Source organism: Heterocephalus glaber, unplaced genomic scaffold (assembly GCF_053883595.1).
Source record: "Heterocephalus glaber isolate CG9 unplaced genomic scaffold, H.glaber_assembly_v1.0 deba00001550, whole genome shotgun sequence".
Lineage (NCBI taxonomy): Eukaryota > Metazoa > Chordata > Mammalia > Rodentia > Bathyergidae > Heterocephalus > Heterocephalus glaber.
This window is the reverse complement of record NW_028258343.1, coordinates 13,131,712-13,156,423: the sequence shown is the minus strand read 5'-3', so window position 1 is coordinate 13,156,423 and position 24,712 is coordinate 13,131,712. Positions and strand designations below refer to the sequence as shown.

Here is a 24,712-nt window from a genome sequence, read left to right as displayed (position 1 = left end):
AACAAACTATTAGAAGTCAGATCTGGCGGGATGTAGAAAGTGGTTTTGTTATAGGGATGGCAGTGTTGGTTCAGCATTGGAAGATCCACCCCCAAAAGTCATCATTTTAACAGAGAAAAGGAAAAAGCCATATGATCCTGTCACTAGTTGGAGAAAAAGTATTGGACCAAATTCTACAGTTGTTCATGGTAAAAGCTATCAGGAGACTAGAAGTAGAACAGAACCTTCTCAACAGATTAAAGACATGTGCTCCATATTTCCAGTGAGAATGCCTTACATGAATGGAGAAGATACAATGCTTTCTCCTTAGGGTGGGGAACAAGGGCACATATGCTTACTCTTTATCTGTCCATTAAACTTGGAAACCTAGGCCCAACCAAAATAGTCTGGCAATAAAATGACACAATTAGGATAGGATTGGCAAGGTAGAAGTAAAATCTTTACATGTAGATGAAATGATCATCTACAGAGAAAATACTAAGAAATCTCTAGGAGCCCCTGGAACTTGTATTTGAATTTAGCAGGATTAGAAAACACAAGGTATATATAAAAATTCAGGTCTGTGTATATGTGCTATAAATGAAGAATTGGATATTGAAATTTAAAAGTTATGTAGGAGTACAAAGGACCTAGAAAAGTTAAAAAAAAAAGACAAAAAAGTGTTGGAAGATGTTTAGTACCTAATTTTGACTTCCTCTAAAGCTACAGTAAGTAAGGCAGTGTTGGTGTAAGGAAAGACATATAGATCATTTGAATAAAACAGAGAATCTAGAAATAGAACCACACATATATGGTCCACTGAGTTTTGAAAGATTATTTAACATTAGCATTTTATAGAATACAAACTCAATTTAAGAACCGAGGAAGAGACAGTGTTTTCAGCAAACAGCACTAGAACACCTGGTATCTGTATATAAAAAATTAACCTCAACTCTTTATTTTCATACATGAAAATAACTTGAAGGGATCTATGAACCTAAATATGAAAGCCTAAAAGTGTAAAACTTTAAGAAGAAATTATAAGGGAAAATGTTTATGAATTTAGGGTAGGCAAGAACTTCCTAGGATACAAAAAACATGTTGTATAAAGGAAAAAAATTGAGGGGCCGGGATTTAGCTCAGTAGTTTCGCCGCCTGCTGCGCAAGCACAAGGACCCGAGTTTGATCCCTGGTACCAAAAAAAGAAAAAAGAAAAAAAAGAAAAAAATTGATAAATGAGATTCCGTCTAAATTTAGAACTTTAAATGACATCATTAAAATGAAAAGTAGTCCTTAAACAGACCATATTTACAATGCATATAACCGATGAGCAGAATATATAAAGAACTCTTACAGCTCATTAATAGACAACCCAATTAAAAAGTACATGTAAGAAGATGATAAATAGCCAGTATAGCACAAGGAAAGGTGTGCAACTCTAGAATCTGAAAAATACTAATCAGTACAATAACAAGATTGAATTATACACTCATTAGGGAGATGAAGTCAAAAGTTTTAAAAGCCTTGTCATGACTTTTTCTTTTTGTTGGATTCTCCCCCTTTGTGTTTAATTTGTCACGCCCAATGGATTCATTCTGCTGGGTTTCCTGGGGTTGTGATCCTCATTGTCTTTTCCTAGGTATTGTCTAAAATTTTTTGGAGTGCCGGTTTGGTATTCATGAAGTTCCTGAGGTGCTCTTTATCATGAAAGTATCTTATTTCTCCATCCATTTTGAAAGATAGTTTTGCAGGGTACATCCATCTGGGTTGGAGGCTGTTTTCCTTTAGAGCTTGAAAACTCCAAGCTCTTCTTGCCTTGAGGGTTTGCATTGAGAAGTCTGCTGTGATTCTGATGGGCTTTCCTTTGTATGTGATTTGTTTCTTTTCTCTCACTGCTTGTAGAATTTTGTTCTTCTGTTGGATTTCTGGAATCCTAACAATTATATGCCTATGTGTAGATTTTTTTTGATTAAGCCTGGCTGGAGTCCTATATGCCTCACTTAACTGTATGTCAAGATCTTTTCCCCTTCTTGGTTAGTTTTCTGCCATCACTTCTGTGAACAGTTTTTTATGTCATCTGCACTCTGTCCTCTTTCTTCATTGACTCCAATCAGTCTTATGTTATTCTTCTTTGCATCATCTAGCAGCTGCTGGATTGATTTCTCGTGTTCTCTTACAATTTTAAAGCAGTTTTTCTTTTTCTGTTCACTAACTGCAATCTTATCTTCTGTATCTGAAATTCTATCCTCACATTGGTTCATCCTCCTGCGCAGACTTTCGATGGAGTTTTTAATCTCCTGGAAATCTGTTTGCATCTGTTTTATGGATTCCATTTGTTTCCTATGTTGGGATTCTATCATGTTCCTCAGATCCTCTATTTTTTTTTATCTCTGTCCTCTCTGGATTTATTAATCATGTCTTGCACCATGAGCACAATCTTTGCTGTTATCTGAATAATTATTTCTGATTTCATTTTTCCCAGACCCTCTTTTGTTGCCAGTTCAGAGAGTCCAGGTGGTTGAGTATCAGATTGTTCCATCTCGTTTCCCTTTGGAGTTGCTGTAGGCGATCCGGAAGTCTGTTTTTGAGGCTTGTTTACCTGTCTTCTCATTTCCACAGGGTGTGTGTGTGGGTGCTTCTGGTACCTGTGCAGCTCAGCTTCTCTGCCCTAGGAGCTTGGGATGGTGGCGGGGGAGCTTTCTTCTGGGTGCTGGGACCAGCTCACCTTCTCTGCCCTAGGAGCATGGGATGGCAGCAGGGGAGTTTTCTTCCGGGTGCTGCAACCGGGCTTCCTCTGTTGTCTTCTAGAAGCTTTCTTGCTTCACCTTTCGTTGATCTACAATCCATCTTAAATTGATTTTATGTGGTGTAAGAAAATAGTCAATGATTTTATGGTCCCTTTATACATATTTAATGAACTCTGCACTCTACTGATGTGTGCTGTGGCACCTGTGTTATAAATCAGGTGGCCGTATGTGTTTGCTTTTCTAAGCAAGTCTGTTCTGTTGATCTGCTTATCTATCTTTTTGTTGGAACTAAGAAGTTTATAACAAGTCCTCATATTGGATAGTGAAAGTGTTTTACACTGTTTTTTCTACAAGTGTCTCTGCAATTCTTGGCCCTTTACATATCTATAGACTTTGATCCAAGATTGGATATTACCCTAATTATTTGTGAATGTGATAGCCAGAAAGAAAGAAAGAAAGAAAAGAAAAGGAAAAGGAAAGAAGGAATCAGCACACTGTCTTCATAAATTACATAGCAGCCATCTTCTTTGCTCTGTGTGACCCTGCCCTCTCAGTCATATTTCATTAGTTACGGTGTGGAAACCTTAGCAGAATCACATCATTGGGGGCCCTTCCTGGGAATTTTTGCATAGGGAACCTGAGAGGATATGAAGCTCCAGGTAAAGAATCCAGGGGCTATTTGACATCTGTGCTTTCCACCTTCTGGGAGAATGGAGTATGTAGTGAAGATAGATAAAACCAGTGGGTAGAGAAACACAGTAAATAGATAGGGAAAGAAATCTGATTGTGCTTGAGTTCTTGATTCCAATTATTTAGCATTCCCTGGTGCATCTCTATGTATTCCATGTATTTTATTTTACTGTGGAAATATATACATAACACAAAGTTGACCATTTTAACCACTTTTAAGTGTTCAGTGGCAGTAGATTTGCAGCCATTACAACCATCTCCAGAAGATTCATCATCATCCCAAACTGAAACTCCATAAGTACCGAACAGTAATTCCCCACTGCCTGCATTCCCTAGCAGCTGCCGTGCTACTTTCTGTCTTAATGAGTATCTTTACTCTAGGTACTTCATGTAAGGGCATCATACAGAACTGTATTTGCCTTTTTGTCATTAACTTGTTTCACTTAGCATAATGCTTTTGAGGATTATCCAGGTGGCAATGGGTGTCATAATTTCTTTTAGGTTCAATCATATTGTGGGTATATTCTGCATTTTGTTGGCCATTCATCTGTGAAGGACACCTAGAATGCTTTCATCTTTCAGCCATTATGAATAAAATAACATTGATGTGGATGAATTGTTTTCTTGATTTTTTTTTTTTTTTTTTTTTTTTTTGCTTAAGCATATTGGACTTAGAGTGCTACTACTAACCAAAAGGGTCCCAACTACTATGCATGGGTCTAATTCCAGACTACTATACCATTCCTTTGATCTACCAGGCTTTTTCTGTACCCATATCACAATTTCTTAATTATCTTAACTTTATAGTACATTTTTAAGGTCTGGTAAACAAGTTTCCCTCATTAGTCTTTTACAAAAATGCATTGATTGGCCACATTTCAGAACTTTTCCCCAGATGATCAACTGTAAAATTCTAAGAAGAAAACAGATGGAATTTTGTTTGGTATTACATTATAGTTTTTTAAAAATTCTTTTATTGGTACATTGTAGGTATACAACACAATTACATTTCTCATTGGGAATTGTACCTTTACATAATTCATCTTGGTTCTTATTTTTTCCCCATTCCTAGCCCTCCCTTCACACCCTCCACCCTTCCCTATTTACAAAGACTTTATTTCCATTTTTTCCATTTCTCATCATTTTTCCTTTCCCTTCTTTCCTTTCCCCTGGTCCTCCCACTACCCCTACCCCTTTGGACCTTTTCTTCCTATTTTACATTATCGATTATTCATTCTAATCATTGGTACATTTTAGGTATACAATATAATGACATTCATCATTGGAGATTTGCACCTTTACATAGTCTCTCTTGGTTCTTATTTTTCACCCTTGCCCAGCCCTCCCTTCAACCCCTCCATTCCTCCCTATTTACAAAGATTTTGTTCCTATTTTTCCATTTTCTCATATTAATCCCATTCCCTTCTATCCTTTCCCCTAGCCCTCCCACTTCCTTCCCCTTTGCCCCTTTTCTTCCTATTTCACATTAACTATTATACATTTTAGTCCTTATTTACACTTTCAATTTCTCACACCAGAGAAACTATTCAGTATTTATACATGTGTGTCCTATTTATTTCACTTAAGGGTATTGCCTCAATGTGCATCCACTTAGCTATGTCTCTAATTTCTCATTTTTGATGGCTGAGTAGTACTCCATTTTATTAAAAAACCACATTTTCTTTATCCAGTCTCCAGTTGATGGCCATTTGGGCTGTTTCCAAGTTTTAGCTATCACAAACTGTGCTACTATGAACATGGGTGCACATATATCACTGTGGTATGATTCTTTTAATTCTTTGGGGAAGATCTCCAGCAGTGGAATAGTGGGGTCAAATGGGACTTCCAGTCCTAGTTCTTTGAGGTATCTCCATACTGGTTTCCACAGTGGTTGCACCAGTCTACACTCCCACCAGCAGTGGAGTAGGGTTCCTCTTTCCCCACAGCCCCACCAGCATTTGTTATTGGTTGATTTCATGACAGCAGCCATTCTTTCTGGAGTGAAGTAGAATCTCAACGTTGTTTTCATTTGCATCTCTCAAATGACCAGTGATGTTGAACATTTTTTCATGTATTTATTTGCTATTTCTACCTCTTTGTCTGAGAAATGTCTGTTCATTTCAGATGCCCATTTTTGGATTGGGTCTTTAAATTTGGGAGGTCTGATCTTTTTCAGTTCTTTATAGATTCAAGATAGTAGACCTTTGTCTGAGGAAGAGCAGGTGAAGATTTTTTCCCACATTGTGGATTGTCTCTTCACACTGCTGGTGGTTTCTCTTGTTGTGCAGAAGCCTTTTAATAAGAAGAGATCCCATTTGTTGATTGTTTGTGCTAGGTCATGGGCAACTGAGGTTTTGCTCATAAAATCTTTTCCTATACCGATGTCTTCAAGGGTTCTACCTAACCTCTGTTCCAACTGGTTCAGAGTTTCTATTTTAATATTTAGATCTTTAATCCATTTTGATTTTAGTTTAGTGCATGGTGAGAGATACAGGTCTAGTTTTAATCTTTGGCAAGTTGAAGCCCAATTTTTCTAGCACCATTTATTAAAGAGGCTATCTTTCCTCCAGTGAGGGTGTTTGGCTCCTTTGTCGAAGATGAGATGGCTGAGTGTGTCTGGTGTTGTTTCTGCATCTTCTAATCTGTTCCACTGGTCCTCAAGTCTGTTTCTTTGCCAGTACCATGCTGTTTTTATCACAGTAGCTTTGTAGTACAGTTGCAGGTTGGGGATTGTGATACCCCCTGCCATGTCTCTGTTACCTAGAATTGCTTTTGCTATTCTGGGTCTCTTCTTGTTCCAAATGAATTTTTGGATTGTTTTCTCAATGTCCATGAAGTATGCTGGTGGGATCTCAATTGGAATTGCATTAAATCTATATAGCAGTTTTGGAAGTATGGCCTTTTTCACTATATTAATCTTTCCTACCCAGGAGCAGGGGATGTCTGTCCATTTTCTGATGTCATGTTCAATCTCTCTTTTCAGAGTGCTATAGTTTTCAGAGAAGAGGTCTTTGATTTCTTTTGTTAGGATGATTCCTAGGTGTTTCAGTTTTTTGGATGCTATTGTGAAAGGAATTATTTGCCCTATTTCTTTCTCAGTGAGTCTGTCATTGGTGTAGAGGAAAGCTATTGATTTTTGTGTGTTGACCTTGTAACCAGCTACTTGACTGAATTTGGTTATTAAGTCTAGAAGACTTTTGGTGGAGTTCTTGGGGTCTTCTATATAGAGAATGATGTCATCTGCAAATAATGACAATTTGACTTCTTCATTTCCTATCTTTCTTCCTTTTATTTCTTTCTCTTGTCTAATTGCTGTGGCTAATGTTTCCAGAACTATATGAACAAGAGTGGTGATAGTGGACATCGTTGTCTTGTTCCTGATTTTAGTGTGAAGGATTTCAGTTTTTGACCATTTAGTATGATATTGGCTGTTTGTTTTCCATAGATGGCTTCTATCAGTTTGAGGTAGAAACCATCTATTCCAATTTTTTGTAGAGTTTTTATCATAAATGCATGTTGGATTTTGTGAAATGCTTTTTCTGCATCTATGGAGATAATCATATGGTTTTTGTCCTTGGCTCTATTGATATAGTGTATTACATTGATTGATTTTCGTATATTGAACCATCCCTGCATCCCTGGGATGAATCCCACTTGATCAGGGTGTGTGATCTTCTTGCTGATCTTCTGCATTCTGTTTGCCATTATCTTATTAAGGATTTTTGCATCTATGTTCATTGGTGAGATTGGCCTATAGTTCTCCTTTTCGGTTGCGTCTTTCTCTGCTTTGGGGATCAAGGTGATGCTTGCTTCCAGGAATGAATTTGGGAGTATTGCTTCCCTTTCCATTTCATTGAAGAGTTTAAACAGTAGTGGCAGCAGTTCCTCTCTAAATGTCTTATAGAATTCAGCAGTGAAGCCATCAGGGCCTGGGCTTTTCTTAGTTGATAAGTTTTTAATTACATTTTCAATTTCATTGGTTGATATTGGGTTGTTCAGAATTTTTAGGTCTTCTTCATTCAACTTTGGTAATTCATATGTATCTAGGAATCTGTCCATTTCTTCTGTGTTGTCCATCTTATTTTCGTATAGGTTCTGGAAGTAGGTATTGATGATCCTCTGGATTTCTGCTGGGTCTGTTGTAATTTCACCCTTTTCATTCCTAATTGCATGGATTTGGGCCTTTTCTTTCCTTTTTCTGACAAGGTTGGCTAGAGGTTTGTCAATTTTGTTGATTCTTTCGAAGAACCAACTTTTAGCTTGATTTTTTTGTATCGTTCTCTTAGTCTCCATTGCATTAATTTCTCCTCTGATCTTTATAATTTCCTCACTTGTATGAGCTCTGGGGTTGTCCTGTTCTTCTTTTTCTAGAAGCTTGAAGTGCAGCATCAGGTTGTTTAATTGGGCTTGTTCTGTTTTCCTAATATGCATATTCACTGCTATGAATTTCCCTCGTAAGACTGCTTTCATTGTGTCCCATAGATTCTGATATGTTGTATTGTCATTGTCATTTAATTGTAGGAACTGTCTGCTTTCTTCTTTAATTTCCTCTGTGACCCATTGATTATTGAGAAGTGGGTTGTTCAATTTCCACATGTTTATGAAATTTTTTGATTTTCTTTTGCTATGGATCTCCAATTTGATCGCACTATGGTCTGATAATATACAGGGGATAACTTTAATTCCTTTGCACTTCCTTAAACATGTTCTATGTGTGAGTATGTGGTCTGTTTTTGAGAATGACCCATGTGCAGCTGAGAAGAATGTGTATTCTGATTTTGTGGGGTGGAACACTCTGTAAACATCTGTTAAGTTCATTTGTTCAAGGGTTCAATTGAGTTCTAGTATTTCATTACTTATTTTTAGTCTAGTTAATCTATCTATTTGTGACAGTGGGGTGTTGAGGTCCCCCACTACAATTGTATTAGTGCATATATGACTTTTCATGTCTGTTAGTATTTGTTTTATATAGTTGGGTGCACTAGTGTTTGGTGCATAGATATTTATGATTGTCATCTCTTCCTCTTGGATTCTTCCCTTTACAAGGATGTAGTGTCCTTCTTCATCTCTCTTAATCAGTGTTGGTTTGAAATCTACTTGATCTGCCAAGAGGATAGCTACTCCTGCTTTTTTTCGGGTTCCTGTCGCATGGAGTATTGTTTTCCAACCTTTAACTTTCAGTCTATGAGTTTCCTTTTGAATTAAGTGTGTTTCTTGTATGTAGCATATTGTTGGATTTTGCTTCTTGACCCATTCTGCCAGTCTATTTCTTTTGATTGGTGAATTGAGACCGTTAACATGGATGGTTATAACTGAAACGTATTGACTTGTCATTGCCATGACTTTTTCTTTTTGTTGGGTTCTCCCCCTTTCCATTGAATTTCTTGTCATGCCAGATGGGTTCATTCTGCTTTGCTTTCTGGGGTTGTGATCCTCAATGTCTATTCCTAGGATATTGTGTAAAATTCTTTGGAGTGTTGGTTTGATCTTCACGAAGTTCCTAAGGTACTCTTTGTCATGAAAGTATCTTATTTCTCCATCCATTTTGAAAGATAGTTTTGCAGGGTACATCAGTCTGGGTTGGAGGCTGTGTTCTTTTAGGGCTTGGAATATGTCACTCCAAGCTCTTCTTGCCTTGAGGGTTTGCATTGAGAAGTCTGCTGTGATTCTGATGGGCTTTCCTCTGTATGTGATTTGTTTCTTTTCTCTAACTGGTTGCAGAACTTTGTTCTTCTGTTGTGTTTCTGGAATCTTAACAATTATATGCCTATGTGTAGATTTTTTTTGATCAAGGCTATTTGGAGTCCTATATGTCTCACTTATCTGTATTTCAAGCTCTTTTCCCCTGCTTGGGAAGTTTTCTGCCATTATTTCTGTGAAGAGATTTTTTTATGTCATCTGTACTCTGTCCTCTTTCTTCATTGACTCCAGTCAGTCTTATATTATTCTTCTTTGCATCATCTAGCAGCTGCTGGATTGATTTCTCATGTTCCCTTATAATTTTGAAACAATTTTTCTTTTTCTGTTCATTAGTTGCAATCTTATCTTCTATATCTGAAATTCTGTCCTCACATTGGCTCATTCTGCTGTGTAGACTTTCAGTGGAGTTTTTCATGTCCTGGAAATCTGTTTGCATCTGTTTTATGGATTCCATTTGTTTCCTATGTTGGGATTCCATCATGTTCCTGAGCTCCTCTCTAGATTTATTAATCACGTGTTGCACTAGGGGCATAATTTCTCCTGTTATCTGAGAAATTATTTCTGATTTCATTTTTTCCAGATCCCCTTTTATTGCCAGTTCAGTGGGTCCAGGTGGTTGAGTATCAGAGTATTCCATGTCATTTCCCTTTGGGGTTGCTGTAGGTGATCTGGAAGTCTGGTTTTGAGACTTATTTATGTGTGTTCTCATTTTGACTCGGGGCGGGGGGCTGTTGGCGCCTGCATGGATTACCTCCTCTGAGCTGGGAGAGGTGGGACAGGGGTCGGTAGTAATGGTAGGGATGGTGGCCCAAAAGCCCTTTCCTGTGAGCTGGGAGCAGTGGGAGGGATGTTGGTGGGAAGCCCCTTCCTCTGGTCCAGGAGCAGTGGGATGCCGGCTCAGAAGGCCCTACTTCTGGGCCGGGAGCGGTGGGAGGGATGGTGACCTGGAAGCCCCTTCCTCTGGGCCAGGAGTGGTGGCACAGAAGGTGGCCCAAAAGCCCTTCCCTCTGGGCTGGGAGCAGCAGGAGGGATGGTGGCCGGGAAGCCCCTTTCTCTGGACCAGGAGCAGTGGGACTGAGTACCGTGGTCTGGTGGTCCGATGTCCTCTGCATCTTTGCAGTGTGGAACCACGTGGCTGTACAGAGGAGCGGGGGTGGGGTCCATTGGATTGTTGCTGGGGCGCAGGCTGATTCGGCATGTTCCCCGCGACTCGGGACCTCGGTAGGGTGTCCTGCATTATAGTTTTTGATGATTTGGGGAAATCAGCATTAAACCTTTAATGTTATTTATATAACATATTTTTTTCCAAGAAAAGCAAAATAATAATATTCACCTCTCTTTCCAAACATTTCAGACCTTTTTGTGGCTTGATATGTCTTTTTTCACTGCTTACTACTAGTCTGATGTTATTTTTAATGTACTTGCTTAAAAACTTGAATGAAACAAGGCATATATTTTTCTATAATGTCTCTATTTTAGGACCTATCCACATTCCTACAAATACATCCTTTTCATTTTTTTTTCAGTGCTGGGGATTGAAACCAGGGGCCCATATATGGTAGCAAAGTGCTCTACCACTGAGCTACAACCCTAGTCCACCTTCACTCTTTTAATTTGCTAAAAGAGATTCTATTGTATTGCTATATTTCATTTAGTTTTCTAATAATTATCCTGTTGACAAATATTTAGGGAATTACAACATTGTCTTATCCAATTTAGTTTTTTGTTTTGTTCTTTAGCAGTTTGGGGGATGGAACCCCAAGCCTTGGCCATGCCAGACAAATGTTCTTTCACTGAGCTACACTCCCCTCCCACAACATTGTCTTGAAACTCAACATATTTGTCTCTCTCTCTCTCTCTCTCTATATATTTTTTTATACCAGGGATCGAACTTGGGTCCTTACTCTTGCATATCAGGTGGCGAAACCACTGAGCTAAATCCCCGGCCCCCTGTTTATATTTTTTAAAGAAGCTATTAAAAAGTAGATTGCTTGGTCTAAGCATTTGTCTGAGTTAAAAAATTTTAATGATTTGCATCAGTTATACATATTAATGGCATTCAGCGTGATATTTTCGTACAAGTATATAACCTGCACTAATGAAATCCAGCCTCTCTTTTTCCATCCTTCTCCTTCTCCCAACACCCTTCCCAATCTTTCAGTAACCACTACAAATAGTCCCTGTTTAACAACCTACCTGTTTAATCACTGTTCAGACTTACTGCTGAAGAGTGCTGTGTGGACTTAACCATACACTGCTCAGACTTCTGAACTGTCTCTTTTTTTTTCTGGTACAATTTTGTACATCTTGTTTCTAGAGCCTCGATGTCTTTCCATTTGTATAGTACACCTTGTTTATACAGTACTGTAATTTTTGTTGATTGTACAGTACAAGCACTGTAATTTTATATTCTGTTATACATTACAGTACTGTATGTGAGAGTTATGCAAATAAAAGCAAAGTCATCAGGTTGGAGTTTCCTTTGGCCGTTTCTTTCTTCTGAATATTGTAACATACACAATACATGCAATTCCTCATTTACCCACCAATTTATTTAACAACCTGGCCACAGGTCTGAACTTGATCATTAAATGAGGAATGTCTGTCTTTCTCTTTCAGGTAGACATTTTTTAGTTTCCACATATGAGAGAGAACATGTAGAAGTTGTCTTTTTGTGTCTGGCTTATTTCACTTAACATGATGTCCTCCAGTTCCAGTCATTTTGCTGCAGATGACAGGATTTCTTCTTCTTTATCGCTGAAGAATGCTCCGTTATGTATATACACCACATTTTCTGTATCCATTCATCTGTTGATGAACACATATCTTAGCTGTTGTGAAGAGTGTCCCTTTGGATATATACTCAGAAGTGGAATAGCTGGATCATAATATGATAGGTTTGTTTGGCTTTTTTTTTGGAAAACTCCATATTATTCTCTGCAGTGGCGGTATCTGAATACATTACCATCAACAGTGTATAAGAATTCCTTTTTCTCCACATCTCACTAACACATTACTTTTTTTCTTTTGATATAATAATCATTAAAGTGGGGTGAGAAGGTATCTCATTGGAGTTTTCATTTTCCTAACACTTAAGAATATTGAACATTTCTTCATTTTGAGGGAACCATTTTTATTTCTTATTTTGAGAAGTGCCTATTTAGAATATTTGCTCATCTTTTAATTGGTTTACTTGTTTTGTTAACTTTTAAAGTTCTTGATATATTCCACTCATTAAGCATCTGTTATATTAATAATTGGCCAATGTTTTCTCCCTTTCTGTAGGTTGTCTGTTCATTCTGTTGATGGGTTTCTTTTGAGGTGCAGTAGATTTGATAAAATCTCACTTGTCAATTTTTACATTTGTTTCTGTACTTTGGGTCCTATCTAGAAAATCATTGCCAATGCCATTACTGTACCTTGAAGTGTTTCCTCTATGTTTTCTTCTAATAGTTTCAGAGCTTGAGGTCTAAATTTAGGTCTCTGATCCATCTATCTTGAATTGATTTTTATACAGAGTGAGAGGCAGGAACTAAGTCTCACTTTTCTGCATGTGAATATCCAGTTTTCCCAGCACTATTTATTGAAGAGGCTGTCTTTTACCCAATGTATGTTTCTGGCACCTTTCTTTAAAGTAAACTGACCGTAAAAGGGCAGATTTTCTTCTGGATTTCTAGTCTGTTTCCTTGGTTTATGTGTCCTTTTTTAATGGCAATACCATGTTGTTTTGGTTACTATGACTCTGCAGTAGTCTGGAAATCTAGTACTGTGATACTTCTAGGTTTTTTTTCTTTTGGCTCGAGGTTGCTTGGCTATTCAAGGTTTTGGTGTTTTGTATGAATTTTAGGATTTTTTTTTTTTTGGTGTTAGGGTTAGGGTAAGGTCATTGATATTTTCAATCTGTAGATTACTTTGGGTAGCATGGAAATTTTAGCCATACTAATTCTTCCAATTTGTGAACATCTTCCCATCATTTTGGGTCTTCTTCAGTTTCTTTGATCAATGTCTCATAACTTTTCTTGTAGAGTTCTTCACTTCTTTGGTTATTTCTTTTTTTTTCAGTTATTGAGAATGAGATTCTGTCACAATATCTTTCTAAGCAAATTTATTATTGGTGTACTGATTTTTTTGCCTGTTGGTTTTGTATCCTGCTACTTTACTGATTCATTTTCTATTTGAGTTTTAAAGCTTTTATCAGATTATCTTCCAGGAAGTCGGTGCCAATTTGTACTCCTATGAGGCAATGGTATACATTTGCTTACTTCCTTAAAAACTCAAGAAGATTATCTTTAAATACTCTCTCCATTTGTAGCAAAACAAGAGGGCCAACCAACTGTGGACTGGAAACTCCAGAACTCAGTGGAAAGAAACTCTTTGTTAGTTTATAAACTCTTTATGAGTTAATTATATCAGATATTTTGTTGCAGTAACAAAGAGCTGATAGCACATTGGTGGATAATTCTTACACTATACACAGGTACAAATTATATATATTTAATACAGGTGTGTTATATTGGGTATATCAAAATCTGTAGCAAGGTACTAGACACAGCATGTTGGAAAGGCCCCCATAGCTTGGAATAAGCCGGTGGGAATCTCCCTCCATCATTTAGTAGCATTACATTGAGAACAATACTTAACCTCTGTGAGTGGGAAGGTAACACACAAAATACTAGGGTTGTTTCTTATGAGTCTTGAAAGATATGACATGTGTCAACAAGCTTGTAAGCTGATACAGTGTGGACTCACTAAATATAAATTCCCACCATGATCTCAGATGACTTGAGCCTGAGAGAGTTGAGTAAAAATAGCAAGAAAATATTGTATTCTTTTCAGTCCTCAGACCCTTCCTAGAAAATGAGTATCTATTAAACACAGTATGTAGTTTGTGTAGTACATTTAATTTTACTGCAATGCCATTTATGGCATCCTCAGAGCTAGATCTACAGGATAACTAAGTCAAGGATACATCAAATATGTGATTCTATTGAGCTTGAAATTTTCTTAACTTATAAATAAAGCAGATGGAAAAATCTTTTCTTCCAGAGTTTTATAAAGTTGATGAGCTCTGTCTATCTATAAGTGGGGGTGAAGGGAATCTCATTATAAGAAGCCTATTCCTTTTAAGGGCCACCTGGCTTCGTCCACATTTGAGAAGTCATTCAGAAGTACACAGAACCAACATAAAGGTCACTTTATCTAGAAAGATTTATGGATCATTACTTACTGCGAAATTAATAAACAGAATTAAAATGGAAGCCAAGGAACCTATTGTGTGGTACTTTGTATAGCTTTGGATTTTGATAACTTAGAAAAGTAGAAGTTGATCACCATTTGACTACAAGAATTTGTTTCTCCTACTTCGCTCCATTGAGGCCAAGGATCAAAATGGTTCTAAATGACCTTTCATAGTTTTTAAAATTCCATCAGATCCCATTCTGTCATTTATAATTTGGCTGGAAAATGTTTATTCATGTGTCTATGGGTTATTGTTATTATAACATTCTGTGATATTGTTAGCCAACAAATTATCTGAGGGACATAGGATGTACTTCCTTCTTGTTGAAAATTGTTTCTTATGTAAATGAGTAGCACCTGTAGAGCTTGGTTTTCTTGCTTTAAAAATTGAGTGGGCAGGCAGGATGTCCCAAAGGAAGTTCCTCATCTTTATGTCTGGTAGACTTGATGACCTTCTCTCACTGGTGGGGACCCTCTTGGCCTCCAAATGTCCAATCGCATATTGATCTGGAATTACCGAGATTAGTGCCTCTCTCAGGGTGGAAAGCAGAAACCAGAAATGGATGCCAGTAGGTTGAAAGCCAAGAGTGTTTACAAGCATGTGGTTGGCTCTTTAAGGTGGGTTGGATACCGAGACTACTCTAAGAAAAAAGAGCAAAATCCTCCATAGAGAAAGAAATAGTTTTCTCTTTCATAGATTCCATCAAAGGCCAATTTTGCTGCTTCCAAGCAAATCAAAATGTTTATAGGTGACTTACTGCTGCAAAGGTGTGTGTGTGTGTGTGTGTTTGTGTTTGTGTTTGTGTACACACTAGCAAGACCTTTCTCTTTTTAAGGGAAAGATATTTTTGTGTTCGCTTCATCTGAGTTTTCTGAGTTCCTGAATTTGCGGTCTGACTTTTTTTCCATGTGGGACAGTGACGCAGACAGGGGCTAACTGGCTGCTTCCACCTCACTGCCTGCCTTCTGGGCCTGGCCTGCCATATGGCTGATGTTTGTACCTGCTCAAGTGCTTTCTGTGTTTGAGTTGGCACTGCCAGCTTACATGCTAGAGCCCAGGGCCGTTCATGATGTGTGTCTCAGGGCTTTGAAACCGATGAGCTGGCAGCTGGGGCGAGAGAATGTCTCTTTCGGTTTTTGGGTGAACTCCATGTTTTTTCCAAGAGGTTAGATCACTGTCCTCAGTCCAGGCTTGCTAGACAGAATGTAACAGTTACTGTTTGAGACATGCTGAACTTTTAAAGGCAAAAGGCAGAGGGGGATGAAGAGGAGAAAGTCCAGGGTCAATCAAACAGGTTGAAAACGAGCACTTTTATATTTAGGAAACAAAGAGTTTTACTGAGCTGGAAAGCTTTGTCAACAAAGAAAGAGAAAAATGTCACTTTTTGTTATGGTAGAGAGGACATGTTGCTGTGTATTTCCCAAGCCTGTCCCAGGTTATGTTTGAGACCAGAGCAGATTCATTGGTAATTGTGGCAAGGGTGTTAGGAGGGATAATTTTTGTGAAAAATGTATCTGGCAATCTCCCTGGTTCTTTCATCAGCCCATAAGGACTTTTAGTAGACTTCTTTTTGACAGGTGGCAAAATTAGGAAAACTGATACTTGCTCAGCCCCTGCCATAGTTTTTTCTCTTATTCTTATGTTGTCCTTTTCTGTCATAACAGGAATATTGTCATTTTTTTTTTGCCTAAGATTTCTCTCCCTTCATCTCTTAGTATAAAAAAATCTTGGTTCATGGGAGCAATTTTATTTTGGTTATATAATTTTAAGTGTTACTAGAATTGTTTATTTTACTTGTTGCTGTGTCTGTGGGTGAACATGATATCGACATGTAAAAGATATCCTATTTGACAAACTAATAAATAATTACATTGTTTCACACCACAGTGGAACAACATACAAGTAAAAAAGTAGCCATGTTGAGTTAAGTGTAAAACTGTTTATGACTGATATTCAAGCTCATAGCAGCTTTGTTTATAGGAAACCATAATGGAGCCCTTGTTACATCTTTTTCCTTGCCACCCCTGTCAAGGACAAAGTCTGTGTTCTTACAAATATGTTAAGAATTTCATCTGTAATGTTTGCTTCTGAAGAACATTAAAATGCTTTTGAATGGGGTGAGTGCCAGTCTTATTTCACCCAGCCAAGGAAAAGAATCCTGCTCTGGGTTTCCACCTGGAAAAATGCTAGTGAGGAATGAATAGACTCTCCTTAGCAATTTGAGGTAGCGTGTTATTACTAAGTCAAATTCAGTGTTCTTTCATTTTATGGTGATAACTTCTTCCTCCCTCCCTCTACATATTTCTGCATACCTTTTTCCCAACCTAATTCATGCATTTGCCTGATAAAGCTGAAGAATATATAAATTGAACATTTAATTTGACCTGTCTGGAAGCAGTGCCATTGGAGATGGACACAGGCTACATCAACCCTGATTGATATAGCTGTCCCGACATCTGGGATGGCTCTGTTTGTCATTCAAGAAGTTTATTGATGCCATGTGTCTTCCCAGGTTTTCTTCATGAAAAAATGTTTATGCCTGTGGGCATGTCTAGATGGCAGTGAAAGGCTCACGTTCCTGAAAGGAGCATTCAGCAACTCAAGGTTGCCAAGGTCTGCAGCAAAGGCAGGCCCTCTGAAACCCATTGCCTCCTAAAAAAACCATCTCCGAGGTAACAGGTTAGCACTCCGAGCCCAGAGACCCCCAGTGATTGCGACTTGGGGGAGAGAGAGAGGGCAGAGAGACAATCTGAAATAATACCCTGAGCAGCACTTCTTTTTTGGATTCCTGGGTGTGCATGATATTGTTTAAATTTAAAAATATATTTCTTAAAAGAAAAAAAAATCTACTCCCCATTTTTCCCCTCCCATTAAGTTTATTGGTACATTTTAGGTATAAAATACAGTTACATATCATTGGCTCTTGTACCATTACATGAGTATCTTGATTCTTATTTTTTCCCCTTCCCCTGCCCTCCCTTCACCCTGTCCACCCTTCCCTATTTGCAAGACTTTGTTTCCATCTTTTTCCTTTTCTCATATTTTTTCTTTTCCCTTTTTTCCTTTCCCCTACCCCTCCCACTTCCCCTGCTCCTTTAGACCTTTTCTTCCTGTTACACGATGTCAATTATACATTTTTAAAATTACAATATCAAGATCTAGGAGACATTACCACAGATTTTGCAGAATTTAAAAGGATATAGAAAGCATATTACAAAAATCTTTTTTGAAATAAATTTGACAACTTCTAAGAAGTACCTTGGAAGATAAATTAATGAAACTAACTCTGGAGGAAATATAAAACTTGAATAGCACCTACTCAAGACAGTATATTCCTAGCTTGAAAACCTACCCATATGACAACAGGCTCATATACATTTTACCTGATGAATTATATCAAACATTTAAAGCAGAACAAAGAAGGAACACTTCTCCCCTCATTTTAGGAAATCAACATTGTGCTAATACCAAAACTGGATAAAGATAATAGAAGAAAAAAGTATGAACATAGATAGAAATTTGTTTAATAGAACAAACTATTAGAAGTCAGATCTGGCAGTATGTAGAAAGTGGTTTTATTATAGGGATGGCAGTGTTGGTTCAGCATTGGAAGATCCACCTCCAAAAGTCATCATTTTAACAGAGGAAAGGAAAAAGCCATATGATCCTGTCACTAGTTGGAGAAAAAGTATTGGCCTAATTTCTACAGGTGTTCATGGTAAAAGCTATCAGGAGACTAGAAGTAGAACAGAAACTTCTCAGTGGATGAGACATGTACTCTATACTTCAGAAAAATGCCTTATATGAGTGGAAAAGTTACAAAGCTTTCTCCCTAAGGTGGGGAACAAGGGCAGATATGCATACTCTTCATCTGTCCATTAACCATTGAAACATAGGCCCAAACCAAAATAGTCTGGCAATAAAAAGAAACAATTAGCATAGGATTGGCAAGGTGTAAATAAAATCTTTATATGGATGAAATGATCATCTACAGAGAAAATACTAAGAAATCTTTAGGAGCCGCTAGAACTTGTATTTGAATTTAGCAGGATTAAGAAAACACAAGGTATATATAAAAATTCAGGTCTATGTATACTTGGTATAAATGAAGAATTAGATATTGAAATTTAAGAGTTATGTAGGAGTACAAAGGACTTAGAAAAGTAAAAAGAAAAAAAAAGATTGTTGGAAGACATTTATTACCTATTTTTTTTTTTTTTTTTGGTACTGGGGATCGAACTCAGGACCTTACACTTGCGAGGCAGGCGTCAGAGCCACTGAGCTAAATCTCCGGCCCTTATTACCTAATTTAAAGACTTCCTCTAAAGCTACAGTAATCCAGGCAGTGCTGGCATAAGGAAAGACATATAGATCATTGGATTAAAACAGAAAATCTGGAAATAGAACCACACATATATGGTCCACTGAGTTTTGAAAGATTATTTAACATTAACATTTCATAGAACATAAACTCAACTCAAGAGCAGAGGAAAAGATAGTGTTTTCAGCAAATGGTATTAGAACACCTGTTATCTGTATGTAAGAAATTAACCTCAACCCTTTATTTCCATACATAAAGGTAACTTGAAAGGATCTATGAACCTAAATATGAAAGAGTAAAACTATAAAACTTTAAGAAGACATTATAAGGGAAAATGTTCATGAATTTAGGGTAGGCAAGAATTTCCTAGGATACAAAAAACCTTACGTATAAAAGAAAAAAATTGATAAATGAGATTCCATCAAAATTTAGAACTTTAAATGACATCATTAAAAAAATGAAAAGTAGCCCTTAAACAGACCATATTTATAATATATTTAACCTATGGCCAGAATATATAAAGAACTCTTACAGCTCAGTAATAAACAACCCAATTAAAAAGTAGACACAAGAAGATGATAAATAGCCAGTACAGCACAAGGAAAGGCGTGCAACACTAGAATCAGAAAAATACTAATCAGTACAATAACAAGATCATATTATACACTCATTAGGGAGATGAAGTTAAAAGTTTTAAAAGAACAGATGTCAGCTTAGGTGTGAACCACTTAGAACTTTTGAATACTGCTAATGTGAACATAAAATGATAAAATCATTTTGGAAAATAATATAGAAATTACTTGTATTATTATTAAGAACCAACAGTTCTGTTCTTAAGTTTTTACTTTAGAGGAATGAAAACACATGTTCACAATAGATTTGTACATACAAGTTGACTACCCCTTTTCTGAAATTCTTGGGACCAGAAGTGTTTCAGATTTTGGTTTGAAACCCACTTGCTCTGCAAAGAGGATAGCTACTCCTGCCTTTTTTCGGGTTCCTGTCACATGGAGTATTGTTTTCCACCCTTTAACTTTCGGTCTATGAGTTTCTTTTTGAATTAAGTGTGTTTCTTGGATGCAGCATAATGTTGGATCTTTCTTCTTGACCCATTCTGCCAGTCTGTTTCTTTTGAAAGGTGAATTGAGACCATTAACATTGATGGTTATAACTGATATGTACTGACTTATCATTATCTTGACTTTGTCGGATTCTCCACCTTTGCATTTAATTTCTTGTCATGCCCAATGGATTCATTCTGCTGGGTTTCCTGGGGTTGTGATCCTCATTGTCTTTTCCTAGGATATTGTCTAAAATTTTTTGGAGTGTTGGTTTGGTATTAATGAAGTTCCTAAGGTGCTCTTTGTCATGAAAGTATCTTAATTCTCCATCAATCTTGAAAGATAGTTTTGCAGGGTACATCCATCTGGGTTGGAGGCTGTTTTCCCTTAGGGCTTGGAATACATCACTCCAAGCTCTTCTTGGCTTGAGGGTTTGCATTGAGAAGTCTGCTGTGATTCTGATGGGCTTTCCTTTGTATATGATTTGTTTCTTTTCTCTCACTGCTTGTAGAATTTTGTTCTTCTGTTGGGTTTCTGGAATCCTAACTATTATATGCCTGTGTGTAGACTTTTTTGATCAAGGCTAGCTGGAGTCCTATATGCCTCACTTATCTGTATGTCAAGTTCTTTTCCCGTCCTTGGGAAGTTTTCTGCCATCACTTCTGTGAACAGTTTTTTTTTATGTCATCTGCACTCTGTCCTCTTTCTTCATTGACTCCAATCAGTCTTATGTTATTCTTCTTTGCATCACCTAGCAGCTTCTGGACTGATTTCTTGTGGTTCCTTACAATTTTAAAGAAATTTTCTTTTCCTGGTCATTAATTGCAATCTTATCTTCTATATCTGAAATTCTTTTCTCAGATTGGCTCATCCTGCTGCATAGACTTTTAATGGAGTTTTTAATCTCCTCTAAATCTGTTTGTATCTGTTTTATAGATTCCATTTGTTTTCTGTGTTGGGATTCCATCATGTTCCTCAGCTCCTCTAATTTTTTTATCTGTGTCCTCTTTAGATTTATTAATCATGTCTTGCACTATGGGCACAATCTCTGCTGTTATCTGAGAAATTATTTCTGATTTCATTTTTTCCAGATCTCTTTGGTTGCCAGTTCAGGGAGTCCAGGTGGTTGAGTATCAGATTGTTTCATTTCATTTCTCTTTGGGATTACTGTAGGTGATCTGGAAGTCTGGTTTTGAGACTTGTTTACATGTCTTCTCATTTTGATGAGGGAGGGGTTGCTGTTGGCACTCGGGTGGTTCACCATCTCTTTACTGGGAGTGGTGCTATGGTGGCCTGGGAGCCTCCTCCTTGGGTGGTGGGATTGGCTCCCTGAGCAGCACTTCTTATTGTTCTGGAAATTTAAAAGGGGGGAAAATGGGGGCTGGAATGTTCAGAGTTTTACACTCTGGATCTCCATAGAAGTTTAATGTAGCTCTGCCCTGTGCATTGTGGGGTGGTTCTCAGGGACATGGGCCACTGAAGGTCCAAGACAGGGCCCAAGGAAGAGGCTCGGGGCTGTGACTGTCAGGCGGTGATTAGGCAGGTGTTCTGAATCTCTTGGAATTTCTGGAATTCTTGGGTTTGTTTTTCTGTATCGTATCTCCTTAGTGCTGTCACCAGAATGGTCAAGTATCACCTGTGTCAGTGTTCTCAGGGAGATGTTGTAGGCCCCGACTAACAGTCTTGATTGGAAAGGTTTTCTATTTGGCCTACCTCCAGCTGCAGACAAATCTCAGGTGACAGCTTCTAGCTATGCAGCCAGATGTGTTGTGGGCTGGGAACCCCATAGGTAATACAGAAGGATATGATATCTTTTATAGAACTGGGCAAATAGTTTCTACTGAATACATGATATATTAGGGATAGGGAAGGTTTTTTTTTTCTCATGGATGCAGAAAACACCTTTAAAATTTAGAGAGGTTCTCAGATTAAAAGAGGGTAATGGTTTCTGGCAACTGAGCTGCAATTTGCTGATTTTCAGTGTTATCAGAGAAAATGTTCCTAAACACATGGGAGCCTGGATGATAGAAGCATAAAAGCTTGCTTTTGCTAGCTGTTGTTTTGTTAACATTCTTCAGGAATTACTGAAATGGCATGGCAGAGACTGGCCCATATGTTACTTTCTGAACCCCAAATGACTGTATCTGATCGGACTGGTGTAAAGCCAAGTGTATCCTTATCCCCATCTGATAATTGAAGGAAGGCAGACGAACCAAGAATAGCTCTGGGGTAAAACTTCCACTTGTCAAGTTCCTTCCGTATGGTTTGCTGTCAAACCAAGCATTGGATATTTAACAGAAAAGGATACAAGTGAATACTGCTCTTTGACGCTCCCAGGTGTGGCACAGCAGAGTCATGGAAGGATGTGTGCACTAGATTACCAGCACTGTGACATACGTTGCCCTTGTTTCATTTCTTCTTTGAATGGAGTTCATGCAGAGTCTTACCTTTGAGACCAGCGGGTTGGGAGGAGGGTCTGTTAGCACTCACAGAATTTATTCCTATATAATGATTAAGGTAGCATACTACAGTGGTCTTTTTCTCCCTGCCATCTAGCTATAGAAAGCCTGGCCCTAGATCACTATAATGGCATTCTGTTAACTACAAGAGGCCCTGGAAAACACCAGTCATTTCTTCATTGAAATGTTATCCATTCTTCCACTCCCTGAAAAAAATCATATCAGGTAGAGAGTAAGGTAAGCTCAAATCAAGTCTTCATGGAATCTCAAATAGGAAAGGTTATAGAGATATCTTAAGAAATTGACATATTACCTTTGTCACCAGTATCAGTAGTCCTTATGAATAAGAGGACTAACAGGGATTTCTTAAGATTCACTTAATAGTCTGCCTTTAAGTTGGGAAAATTTAAGTCATCCAGAAAAAATAATTAGTTGTTCTTTTCTCAATATTTCCAGGGGGGAATACTACACATAATCCCGTGAAAGTTAATTTCATGCTTTGGCCTCCAGAGATGTCTGGTATCAAAATCCTAGCTTTTGAAATCAAACTAATTTCTTACTATTTACTAACTCTATATGAAGAGAACAATCTATTGTTCTACTCAATAAATTTCAACATGTCACTGTCAAAGGAATTTATAGGTGTTCCCAACTTGTGCACAGATTCTAGCTCATAAAGGTGTTTAGAAATTGAAATTTGTGTAAAAATATAACAGTAAAAATAGTGGCAATGTTTGTTTCATGCTTACCATGAGCCAGGTGCAGTTCTAACTTCTTAAGATCTGTTCATTCCCTTGTTCCTTTTTAATAACCACAATAAGTAGATATATCTTTTATTATAGCTATAAAAACATCAGCCACAAGAAGGTTAAATAACTTTTCCAAGTAGAGGACACAAGAATGAAATGGAGCCTGGCTTGAGAGCAGGTACAGTGCTATTGCCACTAGGTGAAAACAACTTTTTTATTAGCTCTTCTCCCTTGCTTAGAAAAGCAAGTACATTATGCTCCTGTAAGGAGTACTCTACTAATAGAATTGTAAAACTTAGCATCACAATTAAAACAATGTGTGGGGCTAGGATTTAGCTCAGTGGCACCACGCCTGCCTCACAAGCACAAGGTCATGTGTTCAATCAAAACAACAACAATGACGACAAAAATCAATGTATGATATATGTGTGAAAATATTCTCATTAGATTTCTTCAATTTTACCTCAAAGTCTGTTGTTTTGGAGTGTTTTATTTTCTTGTTTTGTTTTCTCTAGAAGAGCTTCCAAGGGGGTTGACATTTGCAAATGAGAATCTGAACCCAACTTGCTGAGAAACAGCTTTGGTGGAACCCACATGATACGGTGATCTTGAATGCTTCATAAACATTATTTTACACAGGGTGTCCACAGAGGAGGAAGAGAGTACACCAAGGACTACACCTACAGCCTGTGGAGAACAGGGAACATGAGGATAGCTGGAGAAGGTCAGAGGGATGGCATCAGGGTCCTGCTTCATGAGCAGGGAAAGTCCTTACCAAATAGGTAAGTCTGATGATGTTACTTTATCCCAGAAAAGGGCAAACCACAAATCTCCCAAAGCTGTGATGGTTGTTACTGATCTAATCTGACGAGATGGCAATCTGTTTGTTAGCTGAGGGAGGGTACCAGAAGATTCCGCTTGCTTTCAAGTATACTTGCCTGAAAATTGAGCATTAGATACTCATTTTGACTAAAGACTAAGGGAAAGATGAATACAAGGGCATAATGATGAACTATAACTAGACTCCCTCCTCTATGTTTCTTTTTTTAAAAAATTAATTTTATTGGTACATTTCAGGTATACAATATGATGACATTCATCATTGGAAACTTGCACCTTAACATAATCTCTCTTGGTTCTTATTTTTTCCCCATTCCCCTTCCCTCCCTTCAACCCCTCCATCCCTCCCTATTTACAAAGATTTTGTTTCCATTTTTTCATTTTCTCATATTAATTCCATTCCCTTCTTTCCTTTCCCCTACCCCTCCCATTTCTCCTTCCCCTTTGCCCCTTTTCTTCCTATTTCATGTTATCTATTCTACTTTTCAGTCCTTATTTACACTTCCAGTTTCTCACACTAGAGAAACTATTCGCTATTTACACATGTATGTCCTGTTTATTTCACTTAAGAGTATCGCCTCAATGTGCATCCATTTAGCTATAAGTAGATAGATCTTTCATTATAGCTATAAAAAATCAGCCATAGGAAGATTAAATAACTTTTCCAGGTGGAGGACACAAGATTGAAATGGAGCCTGGCTTGAGAGCATGTACAGTGGTATTGACACTAGGTACCAGGATCAAACTTCACCTTGCATTTGCCATGCAGGCACAGCAGCACTGAGCTACATCTCGGGCTCAAATTACTTCTTTAAATAGCTATAAGAAGATAATTTTTTTTTTTTTTTTTTGGTACTGGAGATTGACCTTGCACTTGCGTGGCAGGTGTTGGAACCACTGAGCTAAATCCCTGGCCCATAAGAAGAT

General features: G+C 37.7%; 1 long non-coding RNA gene across 8 annotated transcripts in view; it reads left to right on the top strand.

Moving 5' to 3' along the window:
- LOC106009481 (uncharacterized) overlaps nucleotides 1–24,712 on the top strand; it is a 227,400-nt gene that overhangs the window by 38,827 nt on the left and 163,861 nt on the right. For all 8 annotated transcript variants that reach the window (XR_015442515.1, XR_015442514.1, XR_015442526.1 and 5 more), the window contains exon 2: nucleotides 23,585–23,727. This is a non-coding gene — a long non-coding RNA (uncharacterized LOC106009481). The remainder of the gene's footprint in view (nucleotides 1–23,584; nucleotides 23,728–24,712) is intronic.